Below are 24,809 nucleotides of genomic sequence, written 5' to 3' on the forward strand. Positions count from 1 at the left end.
ATCAGTTTTGAAATATTTTCATATAAATAATGATAAGTGCCAAAATTTCAACCTTCGGTCAACTTTGACTCGACCGAAATGGCCGAAAACTGCTATTGTAAGCTACAACTCTTACAGTCTAGTAATATTCAATCAATTACATTCATTTTGCAACAAATTGGAAGTCTCTAGCACAATATTTCGATTTATGGTGAATTAAAAAAAAAAAAAAAAAATTTACGTCCTCGCGTTACGAATTCATGCATCATATTGTAATAATATTTTCTCTGTGTTGCTTTGATCGTTTTACAATTTGTTATATACCAAAATCATCGCAATTTAGTGTACAATACAACGAAAAAATAATTAACTCATTAGCTTTAACTGTTTTGCTCACAGCGCAATTTGTATACAATTATATATGAAATTTTTTTGCACTGTCATATATTCCAATATTTATATATGATAATGATATTTTTTTCATTTCTGATGGTTGCATACTAAACTTCAAGCAATGTCAAAAAAGGAGCTGAAAGTGAACTCTTAATCTTGAAAACTAAGCATGATGTGATTTTTTGAAAAAAAAAATTTTCCGCTTTGGCTCTCACTCCCAAATGCCGCCGGCATACGGGAGACACTTTCGGAAATACCAGCTCGATGCTTAAGGGTTATCAGTGCATAATTTTCTGTGCTGGCTGGTAATGCTGGAAAGCCCTTGATATTATTGTACGTGTTATTGGAAATACGGCAGTTTCCTTTGGTTAACTACTGTGTGCTTGGGTGGACAAAAAAACCCTCAGCTACCTGTCTGTTCATTTAAAGGTGGTGTACAGTGCACCTAGGATCACTGTTTTCAGTAATTCCGCACACTTACCTACCATACCTGTGATAGGTGATGTGTAGTATGTAAAACACTATGGCTTGCTGTGGTTTTTCATATGAACCTTCTTCCTTTTCTTGGGTATCCTAACAAAACATTTTAAGCTAGGAAGAATCTAGGGTAATGTCAGGAGTAGATACAGTTAACTGAGTTTCTTTTGTTAAAATATTGAAGTTGTTTTCTTGTAATTTAGAAAAATATTTTTGCACAGCTTGTAGAATATGGTGGCTTTGTGGTCGCTTTCACATTGGATTCCAAACTAAATTTAAATCCGAAGTTTGATTCTTTAGATTCTGTTCAATGATAGGTTTGTTTCTCTGATTTCCATAATTCTACTTCTGTATCATGTGTCTTTAACTCCCCGTTCTTCTATTGATAATTTAGCAATTACTGTGCTTCCGATTCTTTATTTGTTAGAACATTTATGGCCTTCATTATGTTCTCCCATTCCATCACTGTCAACTTCTGCCCAAGAATTTTCTTATTCTTAACATTGCTATCAGTTCCCAGGAATCCTTGGAAATTATTTATGACCTCTCACCAAAGAGACTTCCAACTTCCCTGTACAGTTTTTGTGTTTTAATTCATCCATTTCAGCTTTAACAAGCTCAGAGAACATAAGGAATAATGAGGTCCATCATTGTTTTAATATTTAATATCAGTACATATTAGGATATATTGTCAGTGGGGTCTTCAGGTACCTCACGTATAGGGGCCTTGCCACACACAGTTTTACTTTGGTCTGTAAGTTACAGTCGTGGGGATCAAGTCTGGCAATAAAAATACAGCCACTGTATTTCCTATTAATATTTGTTAAATTCAGGATGATTAGATATATTGTGTATTATAACTATGACTTTTATATCCAACCCTTTGGAATGGAAGTTTGGTGGAACCAACCAGCAAGCAGAAAGGATGTGACACACATTGTCTTATCATATTGCCAAGGCACAGGTAGTTGAATTGTTATTTGTTCATGAAAATGTATGGATTCTTGGCTCAAAGCACACTGCAAGATCTGATCATAAGACCCACAATATTGCTGCTTAGTATTCTGCCTTCCCTTGACTTAAAGCATTTTGCTTGCTTTGATATATAGTCCTCCAGAAAAAATTCATTTCATCAAATACAAACATTTTTCCAAGAAATGTTCTCTCTATGTGAACTTCATTTGCAGCATTTTCATCAATAGATGCAGCTTCCCCAGTAATTTTAACGTTTTTAATTTTTGCCTAACCCCAGAAGCTTGCTCTTAATGTTTATCTGTTGTTCTTCTAAGGATTCTTTGTTAAAATCTTGTATGTTCTTAGTGACACAACACATTACTGTTAGCACATTTTCTTTTCAAGCCTTCTGTCCATAAATTTAATTATTTAGCTCTCTTCACCAAGTATTTATTGTATAGGTGTATTAGGAGCAGAAGCAGTAAACATGAAATATTATTTATATTTTGAACACAAAACAAAAAATTGTCATCAGCAGAATGTTGCAAGGATTCCCCTGCAATTGAACTCATCAATCTGCAGAATGTCAAACAACCATCCCATGGGGAGTTCCTTCAGAAGAGGCAGGAGCCATGGAGTCTATATTTTTGGTTGAACATGAAAGCTAACTTTGACATTACTGGTGTTTCATCAGAGGATGATAAGGCAGAGTTCAGGTGGTTGCTGGTTTCAGAAGGAAAGAAACAACTTTCTTTTTCCATCCAAGCACCAACTTAGAGTAAATTTTATCTTGAGGCATGAAATGGTACATATCTTCTCAAGACAGGTTTCAGTTGAGGGTTGTCTTTGCTCTGGAACAGCACACATCTGGGATCCTTTGTAAGTATTCACAGGGAATGTGTTGTTTATAGGCTGGTGGTGTCAACTTTTAGGAGCAAGAATTTTCTCTACTGAGTCAACTGGATCAAGTTGGCCAACTCTATCAACAGTATTCCAGAGGCCAAGGATCTGTTGCATCACCTGGCTCAGTCTGTACATTTTGTTTTCAGTCAACTTCCCTAACTCCTCATTCTTATCTTGTGATGTGGGGATAATACTTGAAATCTGCAAGCTTGTTTGTCTTAAGATGAATAGGCACATGCTTCTTGAAGAATTTTTGTTCTTAAGGAAGCTTCTTAAGCAGTAAGGGTTTTCTTTGTTAGGAAACATGGCCTCACTGGAGAATTTGTCAGAATAATCACTTACAGCTAATGTTCATTAAATTGTATGTAATCTAGGACCATCATTGTCACCAGGTTCTGTAGTAGGAATGCAGAAACCAAGAGTTGACCATTTACTTCTTAAAGCTAGTGCAAAAATCGGCTCCCTAACTGGCCTATTTTCGAAGTTATTAAAAAATAAGCTTTTATGTTTGACACTTACCTGGCAGGTATATATATAGCTATAATCCTCTGTCACACTGGCAGAATTTTCAAAACTCGCGGCAACCGCTAGTTCACCGGTAGTTCAGGTGATAGCCACCCCGTTCCCGTGGCGCTGGCGCTCGGAACCATTCCCATTTCTGTCAGATTTTATCTGCCAGCCGAACCGTCAACATCGTTGAGGGTTCCCTACTAGAATTTCGTGCTCGTTGGCTGACTTTTCGCTGTTTTGGATTTTGGTATCGTATTTGGAAAGTTAGCTTGGCAATTGCAATTGGAATTTCTTTAATATGTCTGATTCAGGTAGTATGTTTAGAGTATGTGTGAAAGAAGGATGTAAGGTGAGACTACCGAAAGCCTCGGTAGATCCTCATACTGTGTGTAAGAAGTGTCGAGATTTTGTGTGTACGTGGGAGAACAGGTGCAATGAATGTAAGAGTTTGAATGAGAAAGAGTGGAAGGCTCTTGTTAAATATGTGGAAAGATTGGAGAAAGATCGGGTGAGAAGATCAGTGTCTTGAAGTGAGAGATCAGGATCTTCGAGTAAACCTTTGAATGAATCTATTTCTGTTTCTTCTCCAGCTCCTTCCCATGTAGAATTAGTAGCACCTTCTCCCCAGGTTTCTCCTGCGCCCGTTGCTGTATCTGAGGACACGAGTGACCCTCAAATTGTGAAAGTGTTCGCTGCTCTTGCTTCGATGGGTGATCAGATCCAGCGTTTAACGGACAAAGTGGAAGTGTTTAATGTTGGTGACAGTGTTGTGGTCGTCTCTCTCGTGCTCCTAGACCTAGACCTCTGTCAAGCTCCCAGACCCAAGGGAGAAGGCATGTCGACAGTCAAAGGGCGGCGAGAGGGGTTGTCTCACGATCAGTCGTCCCTTCAGGCAGTCCTGTTGTGACATCCCAGGCTGCAGCAGTACGCCAGAGAGAAGGCGTTACTGGGAAGTGCTTGTATTCTTCCGATAGCTCGGCTTCAGGAAGGAATAGACGCTTTTTGGAAGAATCGTGTCCTCTCAGGAGGTCTTACAGGCCAACCTCGTCCCAGGATGAACGGGTCTACGCTCAAGAGGGGTGGAGTAGCCCTGAGATTTTCTCATTGAATGAAGATGAGGACGCAATCCCAGTCTAAAGGAAGAGAACTTTTCGTCCTAGAGAAGACGCAAGCCGTTCGGTGGTCGGTTTTTCTCCTGATAGAGAGCCTCCTTCTGCTCATTGGGTTCGCTCCCATGTTGCTTCTCTGTCTTATAGACGTCAGGATCGCTCCCCTCTTCGTACCAGCCCTGTGCGTCCTCGTTCTCCTCCTTCTCATGCGACTCGTCAGGAAGAGGACACTAAGGATGTTTTGAGAGAAATGCAGGCGAAGTTAGCCGACCTTGTGAAGTCATGGGAAAGAACCGATCAACCGTCCTCTAGACATAAGGACACATCTCTACCAGTTGAGTCATCCAAGAGGACGCAGGACAAGTCTTTGCCTCCTCTTTCTCAGGCGGTCTTCTCTCGTCATCCAGGACGCAGTGTGCCTTCTAGGAGGGACAATCGCCCGACAGCGCAGGACGCAGGACGCAAGAGGAAGATCGATGGACGCTCGGTGGACGCGGCTCTTGCAGTGGACGCAGGACGCAGGCGGCAGGACGTTGACCCGTCCTCATCCCGACAAGAGCGGGATGGTTTTTGTCTGGACGCAATCACACATTCGCTCTCCAGACAAGTTTTAGAGCCGGATTCCGCGGCCAGTTTACATCAAGACCTCGGCTTCCAGGATGTTTCGTCAGGGGAAGAGGACATAGCCGATTTGATTTCAGAAGATGAGAGGAATGTTGAAGCTCCATCCTCGGATTATAAGAGGCTGACTGATTGCCTCCTATCTCTGTTTGAAGGGGACTTTCAGCCTTCAGCTCCGTTATCTCCCCTTTCTCAGTTTTCGAGGACCAAAACCCCCAAGAAGTCTTCTTTCTTGAAGATGACGCTTTCCATCACAGCTAAGAAAGCGCTTCAACGCATTAATGATTGGTTAAAGGAAAAGAGGGAAGCAGGGAAGACTTCTTTCGCCTTCCCTCCAGCCAAGTTGGCTTCGAAGTTTGGAGTGTGGTATGCTACGGGGGAAAGTCTTGGCCTGGGAGTTCCTGCCTCCTCCCAGGGGGACTTTTCTAATATTGTGGATAGCTCTCGTAGGCATGCTTTACACTCAGCCAAGGTTTGGTGGACTTCATCAGAATTTGATCATTTGTTGAAGGGCATCTTTCGAACTTTTGAAGTCTTCAACTTTCTCGATTGGTCTTTGGGGGCTTTGGCTCGCACCTTGGAAATGGAAGAATCTTCGGATTTAGAAGTGCCCAGAAGTAGTATGTCCTGTATGGACAAAGCCCTGAGAGATGGGGCAAATGAGCTTGCTTCCCTCTTTACGGCAGGGGTACTGAAGAAGAGGTTGCTACTGTGCTTGTTCGCTGCTAAAGGGGTGTCGAACGCGCAGAAGTCGGAGTTGGTGTTCTCCCCACTCTCAGGACAACTTTTCCCGTCGGAAATTATTAAAGACATCGCTCTTTCTCTTACTCAGAAGGCAACCCAGGACCTTCTGACTTCTTCAGTGAGGAAGTACTTGCCTACCAAGGTGATGAAGAAGACACCAAAGGAGTCAAGACCAACCCAACAGCCCTTTCGGGGTAAGACCTTTTCTCGCCCCTCCTTTAGAGGTAAAAGAGTGCCTACCAAGAGAGGTTCGAAAACCGCAACCAAGCAATGAGGTTCAAGTCCTCCAGATGTTAGTTGGGGCCAGACTCCAAGAGTTTTGGGAAGTCTGGCAAAACAAGGGAGCGGACCCTTGGTCCGTAAGTGTAGCCCGGGAAGGTTACAAGATTCCCTTCCTGAAGAAACCACCTCTCGCTACATCCCCGAGAGCCCTAGGGGCTCATTACATCGATTTAGAGAAGAAAGAGGCTCTATGGGAGCAAGTTGTCAGCATACTCGAGAAAGGAGCCATAGAACCTGTTTTGGATCACGCGTCTCCGGGATTTTACAACCGCCTTTTCCTGGTACCGAAGTCTTCGGGAGGATGGAGGCCAGTACTGGATGTAAGCCATCTAAACTTGTTCGTAGAAAAGACCAAGTTTACGATGGAAACGAACGATTCGGTGCTGGCAGCAGTGCGTCCAGGGGACTGGATGGTGACCCTGGACCTTCAAGACGCTTATTTTCATATTCCGATTCATCCAAGGTCCAGGAAATATTTAAGGTTCGTGATCCAGGACAGGGTATATCAGTTCAGGGCCCTTTGCTTCAGGCTTTGCACGGCCCCTCAGGTGTTTACAAGGATGATGTCGAACGTGGCGAGGTGGCTACACCTGCTAGGGGTCAGAGTCTCTCTCTACCTAGACGACTGGCTCATAAGAGCTCAGTCAAGACAACAATGTCTGGAGGACACGGAACTTACTTTGGATTTGACAAAGCAGTTGGGTCTGATGGTGAACCTGAAAAAGTCACAACTGATCCCTAAACAGGAGCTAGTCTATTTGGGGATTCTGATATCCTCAGTGACTTTTCGGGCTTTTCCATCCCCCGAAAGGCAAGCCATGTGCCTTCGGAAGGTGCAAGACTTCCTAGAGAAAGCCAATGCTCGGCGAGAGAGTGGATGAGCTTACTGGGGACGCTCTCTTCGCTGGAGCGGTTCGTTTCTCTAGGAAGACTTCACATGAGGCCCTTACAGTTCTTCCTGAACGAAGTCTGGCCAAGAAGATCGCAACCAGATTCCTTCCTGTTTCAAATTCCTTTCAAGATAAAGGAGGAATTGAAGTGGTGGCTAACTCCGGGAAAGTTAGCAGAGGGTACATCACTCCAGCAGAAGAACCCAGACCTAGTATTATTCTCCGACGCTTCGGACGCAGGCTGGGGAGCGACGCTGGGCCCTCAAGAAGTTTCAGGCCTTTGGAGCAAGGAGGAAGCCTCTTGACATATAAACAGGAAGGAACTGATGGCGATTTTCTTGGCTTTGAAAGCGTTCAGGGCGTTGATCCGCGACAAGGTTGTGCAGATCAACGCAGACAATACCACAGCTCTGGCGTACGTCCGCAAACAAGGAGGGACTTATTCTTTAACTCTGTGCAATTTGGCGAAGGAGATCCTTCTGTGGGCAGTGAGCGAGAACGTCACCCTGCTCACCAGGTTCATTCAAGGGGAGAAGAATGTGAGAGCGGACCTGTTGAGCAGGGAAGGACAACTTCTTTCGACGGAGTGGATCCTACATCAAGAAGTATGTCAGAGTCTGTGGAATCTTTGGGGCAGTCCAGTGGTGGACCTATTTGCTACGGCAGCGACGAAGAGATTACCGATCTACTGCTCTCCAGTCCCAGACCCTCATGCAGTTGCGGTAGAAGCCTTCCTACTAGACTGGACAGGTCTGGATGCGTATGCCTTTCCCCCGTTCAAGATTTTAGGAAGGGTCATGAAGAAGTTCAGGGAGAGTCAAGGAACAAGACTTACCCTCATAGCCCCCTACTGGCCGGCCCAAAACTGGTTCACAGAGGTACTGGAATGGACAGTGGATTCTCTGAGAAGGCTTCCCGCAAGAGTAGATCCTCTCAAACAACCCCACTTCGACAGGTTCCACAAGAACATCCTCGCTCTGGGTCTGACTGCGTCCAGACTATCGAAAGACTTGTTAGAGCGAGGGGCCTTTCGAGAGAAGCAGCCAAGGTAGTGGCTAGGGCACGAAGAGCCTCAACTATCAAAGTGTACCAGTCGAAGTGGGAGACCTTCCGTAAGTGGTGCAAGAATCGGAAGGTTTCTTCATCCAGTACCTCTGTGACCCAAATTGCAGACTTCCTTCTGTATTTGAAGAAGGAAGCAGGATTAGCAAATCAAACGATTAAAGGGTACAAAAGTATGTTGGCCTCTATGTTTAGGCGCAGAGGCTTAGATCTTTCCAATGACGCAGATCTTAGAGACCTCCTCAGGTCTTTTAATACAAAGAAGGAATGTCAATGCAGAGCTCCGTCTTGGAATCTTGATATTGTACTCAAGTTCTTAGGAACTGATAGGTTTGAGCCTATGGACAGCGCTTCTTTGAGGGATATATCGAAGAAGACTATCTTTTTGGTTGCCTTGGCCACAGCTAAAAGGATTAGTGAGCTTCAAGCGATTAACAAGCAAGTAGGCTTGAAGCACAACAAGACAGTGTGTACGTTCCAGGAAGATTTCTTGGCCAAGAACGAGAATCCTTCTCATCCTTGGCCAAGGTCCTTTGAGATTATGGGTCTGGCCGATCTTGTGGGTCAAGAACAAGAAAGAGTTCTTTGTCCAGTAAGAGCTTTACGTCATTATGTGGAAAGGACAAGAAGTATTAGAGGGACCTCAGGATCCCTGTGGTGTTCTGTGAAAGACCCTAGCAGACCCATGACCAAAAATGCTATCGCCTTTTTCCTAAGGGAACTCATTAAGGAAGCACATTTGCTTTGCCAAGAAGAAAGCTTCGGAATGCTTAAGGTTAAAGCACATGAAGTGAGAGCGGTAGCTACGTCCTTGGCATTCAAGAAAAATTTAGCCCTCAAGGATATTATAGAGTCGACGTTTTGGAGGACCAATTCAGGTTTTGCCTCACATTACCTCAGAGACGTCAAGACAACCTTTGACAATTGTCAAACGTTGGGCCCGTACGTATCCTCAGGTACAGTATATTGGGCAAAGGAGTTTCCACCCCATAACCTACTAACATGCTAGGGTATTTTTAATTAGGTTATAGTTTATAGTGTTTTTATGGTTGTCTGAGAAGGTTTATTACCTACTCAGTCTATGAAGTGTTTTTCGTTAGTGGTGGTATATGTGTGTGGTTCAGGTGGTCTAACATTTCCTAGCATGAATGCCCGTGGTAAGAGACGGCTAGGGTTTCCTGTCAACAAATTGGTCACGTCCAGTTGTCAGACCCTTGTTAATAGCTTCTTCAGCAATCAGGTCACGTCCTAGTTGAGAGCTACTAAGGTTTAGCAGGCTAAGAGGCAGGACCTACGAAGTCAGCTACCTTAGCAGGTAAGGAACCTAAGAGTACTTTAAAAATTATTTAATTTTTAAACTATGATGAGGTTGCTGTCTTTGACCCACCTCCAATTGTGTCAATCAGCTATATATATACCTGCCAGGTAAGTGTCATACATAAAAATGACGTTTTTATGATAAAACAAAGTTTTATGTATACTTACCTGGCAGGTATATATATAGCTATAATCCTCTGTTGCACTGGCAGAATTTTCAAAACTCGCAGCAACCGCTAGTTCACCGGTAGTTCAGGTGATCGCCATCCCGTTCCCGTGGCGCTGGCGCTCGGAACCATTCCCATTTTTGTCAGATTTTCTCTGAACCCTGTCTCCTGAGGGGAGGAGGGTGGGAATTTAATTATATATACCTGCCAGGTAAGTATACATAAAACTTTGTTTTATCATAAAAACGTCAATTATTTTTTGCTTTTCCCATTTTCTAAAAACTTAATTGTTCATATGCGAACAAACCTTCGGTCTTAACAATAGGATAATTTCTTGCGCCAAGCTGGATCCAGTTAAAAAGCAGATGAAAGCAAGGAATTCTTGTGATATCTGGCAACACATGCGTAGCTCGGGTGAGGATTGGTCAAGGACGACGCCACTACGCCAGTCTTTCTTTTGACCACCTGGGCAAGAGTCTTGTTAACCTCTCTTGACCTTTTCCCGGTTCATTGCCCGTTTCGCTTGTGTTTAGTGTGTGTGTGTGTGTGTGTTTGGCTGATATTATGGCTGCTTCTGCTCCTTTTTGGTGTTGGCGTATGTGCCCCGGAGTTCCAGGTTTTCCGTGTTCTCGTTTTCTGGCTTCGGCAGTGACCGACCCTCACATAACATGCAGTAGGTGTCATTCTAATTTTTCTACTATTACGAATCCTTGCACGGAATGCCGGGCATGGCCTAAGGAGCAGTGGAGGTCGTTTTATGGCAAGAGAGAACATCGGAGGATTTCGACTCTTCCTACTTGGGAAGGTTTTTCGCCTCTTCCCGATGTTTCGTCTCCTGCAGTAGTTAACCCCCATAGTAGCGTTGTTCCTGCGTCTCCTTCCTTTTCTTCCATTGATTCATCAATGGAAGTATCGGAAGGCCACCAGGCTAATGTTTGTAATGTAGCCCCCTTCTTCCTCGGGAGTTTATTTGATTCCCGAGAAGGGTGAGGTTTTTTCATCAATCTCTTCTCTTCCAGAGTCAGAGGCGTCCAAAATGGCAGCGATTTGAAAGACGCTTGGGCTAGGGGGTCCCCCATCCTTGGAGGGGTTGCAAGCGCATTTTGTGGAGGCTCGCACCCCCTCCTTGGTCTGGTCAGGCCATCCCCGCTCCTCCCGGCCTCGTCTTTGTGGCAGAAGTCGGCCATCTTGTATTGCTCCGCCAGTGTCTGCTGCCACTTCGAGTTGGAGTGACGCTGTGGTGTCAGCCCATTGATGTCGTCACAGGGTCCGTTTGTGTATTCCTCCGCGAGTGGCATCTGATTCCCCCCTCGCACCAAAGGGAAGCTGTGACGTCACCACCACTTGTGACGTCACTCCCAACGATGACGTCTCTCCCAGTTTTCTCCTCTGATCCACCTTTCTCAGCCATGATATCATCACTGCCGCCCAGTTCGCTACATCTCCTTTCCTTGTCATCGGAGCCTTCTCTGGCACATCAGTCTGAGGTCAAATGCCAGGCAGTGCTTCAGAGGTTGGATTCCGTATTGGATGTGAAGTTGGCTGCCATATCAGTTGGGAGGACTTGTAGGAAACGTGTTGCTTCGTCCCTGCCTCCTGAGAAGAGTGCGGATAAGAAACCAGTGCTGTCTTCCTCTCCCTCTTCCCCCTCTACGCCCCATCGGTGTATCAAGCATTGGAAGGCTAAGGACTTTGCCCTTCCTTTGCCTTCGAGGGAGGAACAACGCGGACATATTCCCAAGAGTGCTGTTGTTTCGGGCAGTGTTAGTGCTCCTTCCCGTGTGCAATCTGTAGGGGATGCTTCGTCCTCTGCCTCGAATCTCGGGCGTGTTAACCCCCCCCCCACCCACCCCCACTTCCCCATCCATTCACATCGCGAGCGTGTTGCAACATCACTTGCCCGAGCATGTGATGTTAGTGCTCCTTCTTCTCCAAGGCCTATTCGTCGCCGTAAGGATCTCAAGTGCCTGTCAAGAGGTCGAAGGTAGTGAGCGCGGATTTGGTGCAGCTGGAGTGTTTGCCTGCCTCTCTCACTGGTGTTTCCAAGAGTTCGACTCTAAGGGATTCTCCTTCTATCTCGAGTGTTCGAGTGTCCCCCCCATCTCACGTATTGACGTCCGCCACGCCTGTGACCATTCATGGATATGTTGAGTCATCAGTTGAGGTAAGCGGTGTTCCTAGTGTTATAGTGGGTTCGTCTCGGAAGCCAAAGCATGGACCCAGCCCAGACAGGTTTGTTGGGGTTTTGGGCTGTTTGGCTGCTAACCCTTCTGTTAATTTTGGTGGGGAAGGTGCCTTAGAGGAGCCTACACATCCTTCTCATCGTCAGTCTCCGTTGCCGGAGCAGGAGGAGGGAGACATACAAGAGTTTCTGTCTTCCTTTTCGGAAGTTGTTGTTGTCATTCGTGGGTTTAACAATTTGGAAAGTAGGACTCAGGCTCAGTTGTCTTACACTCCTTCTTGCTTGGAGGCCTTGCTGGGAGCTACTCAGGACCCCAAATCATCTCTTCAGCTTCCTGTGTCAGGGCACGTTCAGTCGGTTTTGCAGAAGGTTAAAACCTCTGGTTCGGACCGGGACAGTTCGCTTCGCTCTAGGGGCTCTACCAAACTACTACCTCCGCCTCTCACGAGACATAGGAAGTACTATGCTACGAGCTCTGCTTTTTTGTTGTCACGCCATCTTAACCCAGACATCATTCGCCTGAAGCCGGGATTGACTTTGGAACAGGTGAGGTCGGTGCCTCAGCATTAGAATCTACGGCGGCCTCCATGTTGCAGACGGTTTCTTGGCTAGATCTCTAGTCTGTGGTTATTGCCAAGATAGCTTCCAACAGGTCCCCAGAAGGGTTGGCGAGTGCCTCCTCACTTGCCAGTCTGTTGCAGTGCAGGGGCAAGGCGTCTATATTTGGCACACCTCAGTGCTAATTTCTTCTGATTAGAAGGGATGCTGCTTTGTCTAGGATGGAGAGATCGCTCGACACCGAGTCCTTGCTGGCTTTGAGGAACAGAGATCTGTTGGAGTCCCAATTTTTGTTTCCTTGGACAGAGCTCGAGAATGCGATAGACCGACCCCGGGCTGACACCAAAGATAGACTGATGCAACAGGCAGTGTCTAAGTCAGAGTCTCGTCCTCAGAGACGTCCAGCTCCTCCTCCTACCCCTGTCCAGCAGCAGTCAAGGAGATCATCGCCTGGTAGGCCGTCGAGGACCTCGAGTTCGGCAGGGCCTCCCCATTCGACACAGCCTAAGTCAGAAGATCGATGCCCCTTTCGCTCTTGTTCCTTTAAGCCAAGAAGGGGGCCCAAGGGGCAGAGGTAAAGGGGGCCGTCAGTAGGTTAGGCGCCTCTCCCTATCCTGTGCCATGGGTGGGGCGGGTGCCTGGCTGGCCATTGGGCCACGTGGCAGAGTTATGGGGCGGAGAAGTGGGTGGTAGATGTCCTTTGGGTGGGATACCTACTGCCATTCGACTTCTCTCCTCCTCTGTTGGACAAGCCGTAGCTCAGGAAGGCATATCCTCCAGATTCTCTGAAGTTCTCGGCTCTTCAGGAGGAAGTGCAGAAAATGCTGGACAAGGATGCGATAGAGGAATTAATGCGTCCGTCCCCGGGGTTTTACTGTCACATCTTCTTGGTGCCCAAGGCGTCAGTAGGATGGAGGCCTGTGATCGACCTATCCACCTTGAATCACTTCATCAGGAAGACACGGTTCAAGATGGAGACCCCGCGCTCGGTGTTGGCAGCCATGAGGTAAGGCGACTTCATGCTGTCGATAGACTTGACGGACGCATTGACAAGAGTAAACACTTCAATCTCCAAGATAACAACCTAATTAAATTAAACATTTACAGCATGTAGTAGTATAATCATAGGATATCTATAATTTACAAGTGAGAAAAATTATTTTTGAGTGCAACTTTTTTTTTTTTTTTTTTTTTTTTTTTTGGCATATCAAAATTTTAAAAAAAAAAAAAAAAAAAAATTTTCAACTGGAAAAAATATAAACTTAGGGTTGACTGTGTTAATGTCCTAACTTGTAATTTTTCAGTATTAGTTGTATTATAGGTGGTAAAAATTTTAACCAAACCCCTTTAGTCATAAGGTAGAATGAAGCACCTAATTTATAAGGGGCATAACATTAGGTATCTAAATAATAAATTTCGTGAAAATTTATATATTCTACTATTCTATTCTTCCTTCAGGGTACCATTTTGCTTCTACAGTAAAAACATTTCTCGTGAATGTTTATACAGATCTTAACCATTCTAGCCAGGTATGTTAACAAGAGCTACCTTGACAAAATCTAAAGGTATTCTTGCCAGAGGCAAGCAGAGCAGATATTATGTTCGAATAGAATTCTTTCAGATCTCTCCTGTGGTGGTCATTTCTACATATTGGGGTAGTGCAAAGTAAGGCATCTGAACTAGTGACTGCAAGCTATTTTCTGTGGTCACCCTAAAGGGTCTGGTTTTCTGGTGGTTTTTAAAGTCCCAGTTAACAGCAGGTAGGCAATCAGTTAAGGGGTTCATGGTAGGAAGGGATGGGGTATGCATGACATCTGTAAGGGGGTGTGATTGTAGCCTGTTGCAAGGTCATAGTGAATGTTGCAGGTCACAACTGATTCATGAAGGTGGGGAGATATGATGTAGTGGTCCAGCCAGGAGGTTGTAATTGTGTCTGTTGGAGTGTGATTTTTATTGAACCAGGTAAGTTCGTTATAAAATTTTGTGGGGTAAAAATTAAGGTCCCATTTATACAAATATGGTCAGCGGTAGACTTGTGAATAATGCTGTGTAACACACCTAGGATCATGCGGTGTTGATCAAAATTATTTTTATGTTTCCACGTCATATAAACATTAATTATTTGGATCTTAGAGTCCCCTACTGATGTTAGAAGGCACACCACTACATATATCACTCCTATAGGTCATCACATTCAATATGTATACGTACAGTATTGTGCAAAGATTTGTGTCACAGGAAAGATAGGCCCCCTTTTGGGCAACTGGTTATGAAGTGGTGTGTAACTTGCATCAATGAGGTCAAGATGTGGTGGGATCCCAAGCTAAAAAACAAGCAGGCAAGACCCCCCACATATATTTAACCAATCCGGCTGCCAAACTAACCCTCAGCCACACTTTCCTCTTCACGCTATGGAATACCCGCAGGACAATTGACTTACTTACACACAGAACACAAAACACAAACACATGTACTCAACCCAACTCCAGATACTTAAGGTTAGGCTGTGCTGTCTGCTGGACAAGTTCGCTGAGACACCACCAACCACCGCGAACTAACATAACCAACAACAAGAACTACAACCACACAACTCAACAACAACAACAACCACACAACACAACAACCAAGGACCACAACTCAACAACACAACAAACAAACAAGGACTACAACCACAACAAACAACCAAGGACTACAGCCACAACAGCTCACCAACAACCCCACTCCATAATACCAAACCAAAAACCTCATAAGCCCACACCAAACCATTCACAACACCAAGAAACCACAATAGCTCCCAACAACAACAACATCCCTCAATGATAACAACTCACAACTCAACAGAAACTCAGAAGCTCAACAACCTCCCAATGCACAAGCACAACAACCTTCAAATACACAGCACAAACAACTCATATAACTCCCTGAAAACACAACACAACTGACCAACAATAGTACTGCCAAGGCCGCTGCCCAAAACGTCTGTCTTTCACAATTTCTCATTACTGACTGCCTGCTGGCCGCCAACTCGCCACCGCACGCCAACTGATAACCAACTACTCCCGTTGTCAAACAAGCAATTCACTCGCTAACTACCTACCCACCTCTCTCTCTCTCTCTCTCTCTCTCTCTCTCTCTCTCTCTCTCTCTCTCTCTCTCTCGAAACCCTCAGTTATTCCTGACAACCTCAAACAACCCAACGCCGCTTACATTCACCTCTCTTCTCTCTCTCGAAACCCTCAGTTATTCCTGACAACCTCAAACAACCCAACGCCGCTTACATTCACCTCTCTTCTCTCTCTCTCCTCCATAAAGAAAGCTCTGGAGTCTTCTTGCACTGAATCACAGAGGACTAGGTCATGTGGTCATTGGTTTCTTACAATGCAATGATGCTTCAGAAGGTGTTACAGAATGCTAGGAGAGGAATGTGCCTCTTGAGGCCAAAAATATTCCATGAAATTATATCTTAATACATATATGGCTACTCACAACGTTGGGAAATGAATGAGTTGATCATTTGGGTGGATGGATGGATGGCCGGCGGGGATGGGCAGTCACTTATGGCAGGAGATTGGCTGGCACTTGTGGTTGGAGGTGGGCCTGTGCCATATTGCTGCATGAGGTGTCAGTAAGTACCCCTCTAGCTGGGCGGGTTTGATCCGGATTAAGTTATATCTTGAGACTTTTATATTAGGACAGAAATTCTCACCTTTAAGAACATTGAGGTGTTGAATTAGGGAGGTAATCCTGTAAGCCACATAATGTTTAATTTTGCATGGGAGATTGTGGAAGGTAAGAGGGTCAAAGGCCCTGAGAAATTTGACTCTCTCTACTAAATTGTCTATCTTCACCAATGAGCGCAAATTGTGAATCACAACGTAACATCTCTTCTCAGGTTTCTGGCAAAGGGATTCACGATTCTTGGGGTATGGTCCAGTGGGCAATCAAGAGACTTCTATTTTCTGTTAGCTTGCCTACCAGCTACCAGTCCCATCATTATCACCACCATCCACCATGTGGTGTGTCCGCAAGCTGCCATCCCATCATGATCATTATCTTCATCATCCACCACAGGGGGTTAGGGAGGAGAGATAGGGTCAGAAGACTCATGAGGGGTGGTGGTGATCTTGACTGAGGCTCAATTTTCCACCAGAGGAACTGGGGAGGGAGAGGAGGTTAAGAGCCCAGTGGTCCCCTCCAACAGGCCTACAGGTGATGCAGGTGCTTCACTTGTGGGAGAGGGTATTTCCCTCTTGGAAGGGTACAGTCACCTCAACCTCACATTGCACCCCCACTTCTCTTCTGATGTTGGGTGACAAGGAAATAATAGATGCCCATTTCAAAGGAGTCTGGTGCCTTGCTGTAAGACTGTCAAATGATTCCGGTACTCCTTTGATCACATTTCAGTTCAGTGAAAGATTATTTGTTATTTGTTCCCACAGTTTTAAGGCTGTCGAAAGATTCCTGTAATCCTTTGATCACATCCCAGATCAGTGAAAGATTTTTATTTGTTTCCTCAATTTTTTTTAAAGAAAATTTGCAGTTTGGAAGGCATTTGCTGCCATATCGTACACTGCAGGCAGTCTTAGGTCAGTAGGTTGCATTGGAGGTAGAGTGTATGTGTCATTGGGGCAGATTTCCAATGAGCAGGTGCTTAGCCACGTATGATATCCGTAGAATGGAATCTGGTATATCAGGTCTGCATTCTGCATATGCAACAATAGGTTTCCTCATCAGGGAAGGCTGCACTGACAGATTGTATAACAGACTCAACATTGGAACATTTCAATTTTATACATTCAACTTACCTGTCAGATATATACATAGCTATTACTCCGTCGTCCGACAGAAATTCGAATTTCGCGGCACACGCGGCAGGTAGGTCAGGTGATCTACCCCCCCGCCGCTGGGTGGCGGGAATAGGAACCATACCCGTTTTCTAATTTCATTTTTTTGGGGGGGGGGTTTTTTTTTTTTTTTTTTTTTCTGTCGCTTGGAATGTAAACAACGTTTGCAGTTCCTCCTGATGGATTTTCGTGTTTCATCGCCATCGATCGTCTGGGCTAACTTTTGCAGGGAAGTAATGGATCTTTGGTTCGGCATACGCTTTTGTTAACTTTTAGAATTTTTGATAAAATAACTTCGAAAATTTAGAAGATTAGTGACGTGTAACTACCGAAGTTTTCGGTAGACACTCGTCCACTTTCACGAAAGTGAATTACGTATACTTTCATGAAAGGGAATTACTTATATTTATTCATTAATACAAATAAGTGTTAGAGTTTGATTGAGGAAATGTATATCTTTCTTCCTAGTTGGGGAAGTCAGAAAAGTAACTATCCTTTAGAAGCTTTATTAGCTCTTGTGTTAACGAGCAATTATAGTAGTAACAGTACTAGTAGTTGTTGCATCCTCATCACCTTCTTACTCCGCAGAATCTACAATATCATATTTGCAAATTGTAGACTTTGGATATAGTTCGAATGCGAACTCTTAGAACGTAAGAAGTGAATACGTATAGTGTTCCCCCATTACAATGGAGGGTGCGTCTGATCGGCTCTGTCTCGCTCTCAGGTCTAGACCTCTTCCAAGCTCACAAGCCCAGAGGAGAAGGAATGTCGAAAACCGTAAGGAGGTTTTCAGAGAATCCCCACCGGTCAGGCGTTCCCCTCGGCAGGTTCTGTAGAGCGTCCCAGGGACTGCAGGGATAGCCATTGGAAAGGCATCCTAAAACAGTGTTTCTCCCTTTTTATGCGTACGGTTCCTCGATGGATAGAAGAATTCTTCAAATGAATGAAATTGGCGAAGATCCTCGTATAATGCCTTCTGGTAGAATTATTCAAAACTTAGAATGACATTAATCGATCCACCTTTCGGAATCAGGCGACGATTTAGCGTCTTCTAATATTAGAGATCATTCGATAACATTTGTGATAAAGTCATTGTTCGAACATTTTTTTTCGCAACTAGACGAGAGCGCTATCCAATGGGGGTATGAAATTGTTATTTCAACATAAGATTCCCCATCGGTGCATTTTTAGATATAAATCTATTATGATGAGAACGATTTAGATTGTTTGTCAATCGAATGAATTATATGGATCTCGTTGAGTGATAAAGCATAATATATGACTTTTAAGCTTCTAGCTCCTGCCACGCTTAGGACAAATCGCCTTAGGACTACGGTATGGCAAGGCATAGACGCATACCGAAATTTATGCTATAATGGTCAAGTGAAATCCTTACAAAATTTCCTAAATTAATACGGTTTACCTTAATGTAACAGTATTATAGAGGATTCTATTACGCTAGAGTATGAGTTATATGATGCTATCGTGTCTTCGAGAAGTGATCGGAGAAGCATATCTTTATTGGTGGATTGAGAGTAGGATAGAACATTTTTCTTCGTGTTAGAAGAGGTTTCCATGAATTACCAGTACCCTTCTAGGACTTTCCTAGGAAGGAATAGGTTTAAAAGAATTGTTTAGACGACACCCATTTAGTTTCTAGACTTGTCGAAGTCTCGTTAGCTTAATTATGCTTATATAAGAACTTCCTGAAGTTCGATAATAATTTATAAGATTCCTTTATTTAATGGAGTAAACTGGCAAAACCCCTCTGAAAGGGAAGGCCAGACTGCTTTCGCTTTGAATGAAGACCACGCAGTCGCAGTACCTTCTTGTTCTCAGTCGTGAGAGTCGTTTACAGCTCTCTCTCCTGCGGAATGGGATAACTAACCGTATCTCTTCCCTACAATCGTGGTCTTAGCCTCGGATTGAGGGAATACTGAAGCTATCATAAATAAAATATTGTCTGCCTTTTGTTAGGAATCTTTCAATAAGAAGGATATTTCAACCTTTCAATGCTGTTTACCGTAGGTAACATGATTAAAGGATTCTAATGCAGCAGAACATGATATTATTTAATGACTCATACTTACGAAAGCATGACTTATTAGAATACATACTTAGTGAAGAGAGATGTAATAGAGATTCACTTCAAGACTACGGTATGGTTAAGTCTTTCGAGAAAGGACACAACCGTATTTAGAATCGGATATTGCGCAGAAGTGGTATGAGTCGGATGGGAAACATTCTTTTAGTGGGAAATGGTTTCCCTGAATGGATTATACTACGTATATAAAAGTTTTTCATAATAAGAACGGAATTAACATATGAAAGGATGTCGGGTACCATAAAGACACAAATGTTCTGGCACATAACATAAAGATAATTAGTAGGAGGCGCCAGCCTGGCGCAGATGCGCCACACTGGCGCAAGTTGCGCTAAACCAAGAAAAAGGAGAAATATAAAAAAAAAAAAATACATCCTGGCGCAAAGTTGCGCCAACCCTGGCGCAAAGTTGCGCCAGCTTGGTTGCAATAAGCCTAGAGCACCATCCAAAATATTTCTCGTTTGAGCGAGTTATTAAACAAAAGCAATGCAAGAATTTGCGAGTCCGTGAGAACCTCGATCGACGATAATAACTGTTAAAGTATGTCTAACATTTATTGCAAAGAGTTGTGAGAACCTGCGAGAAGTCTTCTTCATAGATCTCTTAGCAAGAAGAAGACGAACAGTCTTCCTGTAGACTGCTTCCTTTTCCTCAAACCATGCCATAAGGAATCATAAGCGCCAGCCAGACGCCTGGCTCTAACTAGAAAATAATTAGTTAATAGATATACCTTAGAGCAAATTATGCTTTCCTACATAGAGCTGGGAAGTTACTCAGTCCCTCACACTGGAGTGGTCCTTCTCGTTCAGGAAAAAAGGGGGGGGGGATACGGAAGAATTAACCGAGGAAAGAATAATTCCCCTTCCGATATACTCGTATTAGAGGAAAATTGAGAAGAAAATATTTCAACTATGGAAGTACTGTAGAATTATAGGATTCTTACAGCACCTCTTCTTATTTTGATATCGGGATTTCCTGACCAAGGTTGCAAGTAATAGGCCATAAAGGCTCCAGCCAGGCTTTAACCAGGCGATAGGCGCCAACCAGGACGCGAGCGCCAGCTAGGCGCGAGGCGCCAGGCCAGGCGCGAGGCGTCAGCCAGGCGCGAGCGCCAGGCTTTAACCAGGCGATAGGCGCCAACCAGGCGCGAGCGCCAGCCAGGCGCTAGGCATCAGCCAGGCGCTAGGCGTCAGCCAGGCGCTAGGCGTCAGCCAGGCGCTAGGCGGCAGCCAGGCGCTAGGCGCCAGCCAGGCGCTAAGCGCCAGCCAGGCGCAAGACATCAGGATCTCCAATTTCTCAGTATTTGGAGATAGACTTTCCAAGAGTTTCCTCTTTGAGAACTGACACAAGATCAGTTTTTTCCTGACAGTGACACAAGTTGTCGCACAGGCGGCCGTGGCCCTTGTCAGGATTAACTGAAACTTGCGGAAGTCCTCCCTAACTAAGAACAGACTTCTCATGTCAGGTAACATAGTGGTCGCGTGAGCGACTTCTTTCCTGGCAAGAGGAGTTGTTTTGGGAGAAACTCTTTTTGCCAGATCAACCCTCTACTGACAATTATTCTAGATATCGCACAGGCGAACGTAGTACATGTCAGGATAAGTGGGTTCTTCTGCTTTATAGACCTTTACATGGTGAAGAGAACTGATATCTTTAGAGGTCTCTCGCTTTCCTCAACCTTATGAGACAAGTGATAGAAAATATATCGGACTCATAAGTTAATCTGGGTGCAGGTTTTAGAAAGACCTTGGCAACCCCCTTTTTTATTGCACGTTTCGGTTAGTCCCTTGAACCATGCAGCTCTCCTCTCCTCTTTCATTGTTATTAACAGGATGGTATATTATCCTACTCCCATGAAAACATATAACAAGGGAGACCTTGTAATGTTTTTGGTACTGGAAAAGACTCGTAGGAGCTCTCAGTATTGGGTGAGAGGCTCTTTCAAGTATCTGAACCGTACATTACGGCCTGATGTCCTAGGATAGGAATCTTGAATGATTCTCCTCGATCCTGGATCAGTTAGTAGGAGAATAGGATAATAATAATTTGTTTTGCAGAATAACGATGATAGAATTTTTCCATTCTCTCGTTGCCCAGGCACGAGGACAGGAAGAAAGAATATAAGAGAGAGGTAGCAATAAACGCCATCTTTATGTTGTAGAAAGGGGAATAAAATTTAGTCTTTTTTCCCCTAAAAGATAAACTCTTTACAGAATGTAAGACAAAGGGCGTCAAAGAAAGAGAGGATATATGTTATGCCTCATTTTAGACTTAGTGAGGTTGGATTCTCAGAGGTCACGTTCTTCTCACAGCAGGTTTTGGAAGTCTTTTCCTCACAGTCTGAATATTCTTTCAACATCTATTTTAAATGGACCTTAACAACCTCTCCACTCTGAGTCTGTCTGCGTGCAGACTGACCAGAAGTGGACATGAATGAGAGGATGTTTCAAGGTAAATGACAGTAGTCATGGATAAGATATATAATTACTGCAGATCGTGCTTGAGGGAATGAGGAAACTGTCCTCTTCCGATACCTCTGTGAACCACATAGCGGTTTTTTCTTCCCTTTCAGAGGGAAGAATTACCTTTGTATATATCTGCTATCAAAGAACGCAGTAAAAGGCTATACTCTGTCTCTATAAAGGGAATTGGAGATAGCAGAGCATTAAGATCTTCGGGATCTTACACAATACCTCTATACGACAAGACTTGGAGATCTTATAGTTTTACAATGGGATCCTATTTGGGTCCTCAGAATCCGTGTTCTGACAAGATGGAACTGCTCCTCATCAATGTTTCTCTTGGTACTAATCGACCAAAAGGACGAGTGAGATTTTGGGCTTGGAATCTGGAATCAAGTTCTAGAAAGACTCGGCAATGGGTTCCTGCCAGCATGGTATGTTTGGCAAAGAACTATACCTTTTTATCCTGGATCAACGCTTTCAGATAAAGGATTCGTTGTCCAGGCAATGTATTTACGTTGTTATCTACAAAAGAAGATAAGATTTAAACATTTGCTGACAGAGTCTTTGGAATACGATGAGGGCTCAAAACTACTTCCCAGAAGGTTCGAAGAGATATATTTAAAGAGCTAGAAATCGGGAATCCTCCCAATTTCAGCTCAGAGTCTCCTTAAACTTCCATGCTCTTTCCCTGCCTTCGGGCAAGGATAGGGAAGATTTTGCAACGAGAGAAACTCGTCAACATGTAGGAAGAGTGCTCGTTAGCAACTGAAGTATCAAGTATGATCCCTCCTCGGAGGAAGACTGGTCTCTCGGACTATTAGATTTCCTATCGTCTACTGGATGTAGCCGACTAAAATTACCTCCCCTTGTTGCAGAGGCCATAAGCTCAAAGTGAAAGAATTTCTTCCACCCTTTTCCTTTCTCCTGATAAACGATTGTGAATGTTCAGACTTTCGGTCAATGTAGCGCCAATCAGGCGCCAAATGCCAAACAGGTGTAAAGACGCCAGAGCAAGACAGTCCAATTAAACACTGTCATTGTCTGATGAGGAGAAGGAGTAGGCCTCCAATTTGGCGCAGATGCGCTAGAGGTGAATAAATCAGGCAAATAAAGTGTCCGAGGTGGACATCGCCAGTTTTCATCGAGACTCTTAACAAGCTCGAATCTCCAACAGTGAGTAGAAGTCGGCCAGGCGCGAGGAGCCAGCCAGGCGAGGAGGCGCCAGGCAATGCGAAGCACCAGCCAGACGCGAGGCGCCAGCCAGGCGCGAGACGCCAGGCAGGCGTGAGGCGCCAGGCAGGCGCGAGGCGCCAGGCTGGCGCGAGGCACCAGCCAGGCGCTAGGCGCCAGCCAGGCGCGAGCTCCAGCCAGGCGCGAGCTCCAGCCAGCGCGAGCGCCAGGCAGGCGCGAGGCGCCAGTTCAGGCGCGAGGCTCCAGTCAGGCGCGAGGCTCCAGTCAGGCGCGAGGCTCCAGTCAGGCGCGAGGCGCCAGCCAGGCGCGAGACGCCAGGCAGCGCGAGCGCCAGGCAGGGGCGAGGCGCCAGCCAGGCACAAGCAGGCTCTGGGCTTCATCTAGAAGAGATCTGTTGCAAAGAAAGCCCTGGTCTTCTTTGGAAGAGTGGAATCTCTAAAGCACTTCTTGAGTAACTTGACGTTTCCTTCAAACAGCTAAGAATTAAAAGCGCTTGAAGTGCGAGCTTTCAACAATTCTTGTTCTTTCCATAACAATATGTCGTGAGAGTCATATTAGCTGTATAACGGGAGATGGAACTCTGTGTTGACTTCTCTTTGCACGAAGGAGATCAAGTGGGCCTATGAGAGATCCTTCTCTCTTTGTTATACGTGTCCACGGATGTGTTGCTGGGATAGGAGCCGACACTGATCCTTAACTAGTGAGTTAAAATTTTTATTTTTTATTTTTTATTTTTAACATAAGTGTATTATTTTTTCTGGGGTTATTTGAAATGAGGTTTGGGATAGCTCTTTTTCAAATTAAGCACCAAAACCCTCGTGTTAGGATCAGGTGATCGGGATCGGTGTTGTGCTCCTTAAATTATGCCAATAGGCATTGGTGTATTGTCATGTAAGTGGATAAGACCCCATTGACAAATGACCACTAGATTCTGTCAAGTAAGTGGATAAGACCCCATTGACAGATCTACAAGAACTCTTAGCCATAGGTCACATCCTCGCTGAGGCTCTTGAGACGAAGCAGACTTACTTAGCAATAGCTAGGAAGTCGACCCTTAGTCTAAACACATAGGAACCAAGGTTTTTATTTATTTATTACCTACAACGTATGTTGTTTACCTGTCTATTCAGTAATAGCTGTCTTTTACCCTCCACCAATGGTGTGAATCAGCTATGTATATATCTGACAGGTAAGTTGAATGTATAAAAATGATATTGTTATGATACAATAAAGTTTTATACATACTTACCTGGCAGATATATACAATTAAATGGCCCACCCAGCCTCCCCTCAGGAGACAGCTGGAAGAAAAAATATGAATTAGAAAACGGGTATGGTTTCCTATTCCGCCACCCAGCGGCGGGGGGTAGATCACCTGACCTACCTGCCGCGTGTGCTGCGAAATTCGAATTTCTGCTCGAACGACGGAGTAATAGCTATGTATAGTATCATGCAGGTAAGTATGTATAAAACTTTATTGTATCATAACAATATCATTTTGTATTGTGTAAAGTAAGGACAGTTGTTCTTGATTTAAGAGGATGTGTGAGAGGCAGAGGTATCATTAGGTGCCAGGGTCACTGGCACGACATTTGGAGGTTAGTTGGATGATGTTTTTGAGGTAAAAGGAGGGCCAAGCAGTAACACACACACTATTTGTTCAGTGTGTTTGCTTTTTAATGCATCAGTGTGGTTGTAGCTGTGTATCAATATATGGATTGAAGCACTCTTCACACTACTACATATCAAAGTTTGGTGATGACCACAGTATAACCCTTGTTTAAGAAGCTAGGGATTTTTGAATAATAAAACTAAAAAATAGATAATGATTATTGATGATGAGGAAATGGCAGTTCAAGAAGCATGTATGACATTTTAAAATGTTATCTCTCATGCAGCTAGCAAATTCAAATAACTGGCAACCTTAAGGTCCGAAGGGTGCAAGTTATGAGGGCTCGTACTGTAATAACAGTAATAATTATGATATTTTAGTAAATACTAGTAATATTACAGTATTATAGGAATTGACTAGACCTAGATACAATTGCTGGTAC

At 44.4% G+C, this 24,809-nt stretch overlaps 1 protein-coding gene across 5 annotated transcripts in view; it reads left to right on the forward strand.

The window, feature by feature from the left end:
* Positions 1-24,809, forward strand: part of LOC135222868 (choline transporter-like 1) — a 534,082-nt gene that overhangs the window by 171,674 nt on the left and 337,599 nt on the right. The gene's annotated exons all lie outside the window — the stretch shown is intronic.

The sequence above is a fragment of the Macrobrachium nipponense genome, chromosome 8, assembly GCF_015104395.2.
Source record: "Macrobrachium nipponense isolate FS-2020 chromosome 8, ASM1510439v2, whole genome shotgun sequence".
NCBI classification, from domain to species: Eukaryota; Metazoa; Arthropoda; class Malacostraca; order Decapoda; family Palaemonidae; genus Macrobrachium; species Macrobrachium nipponense.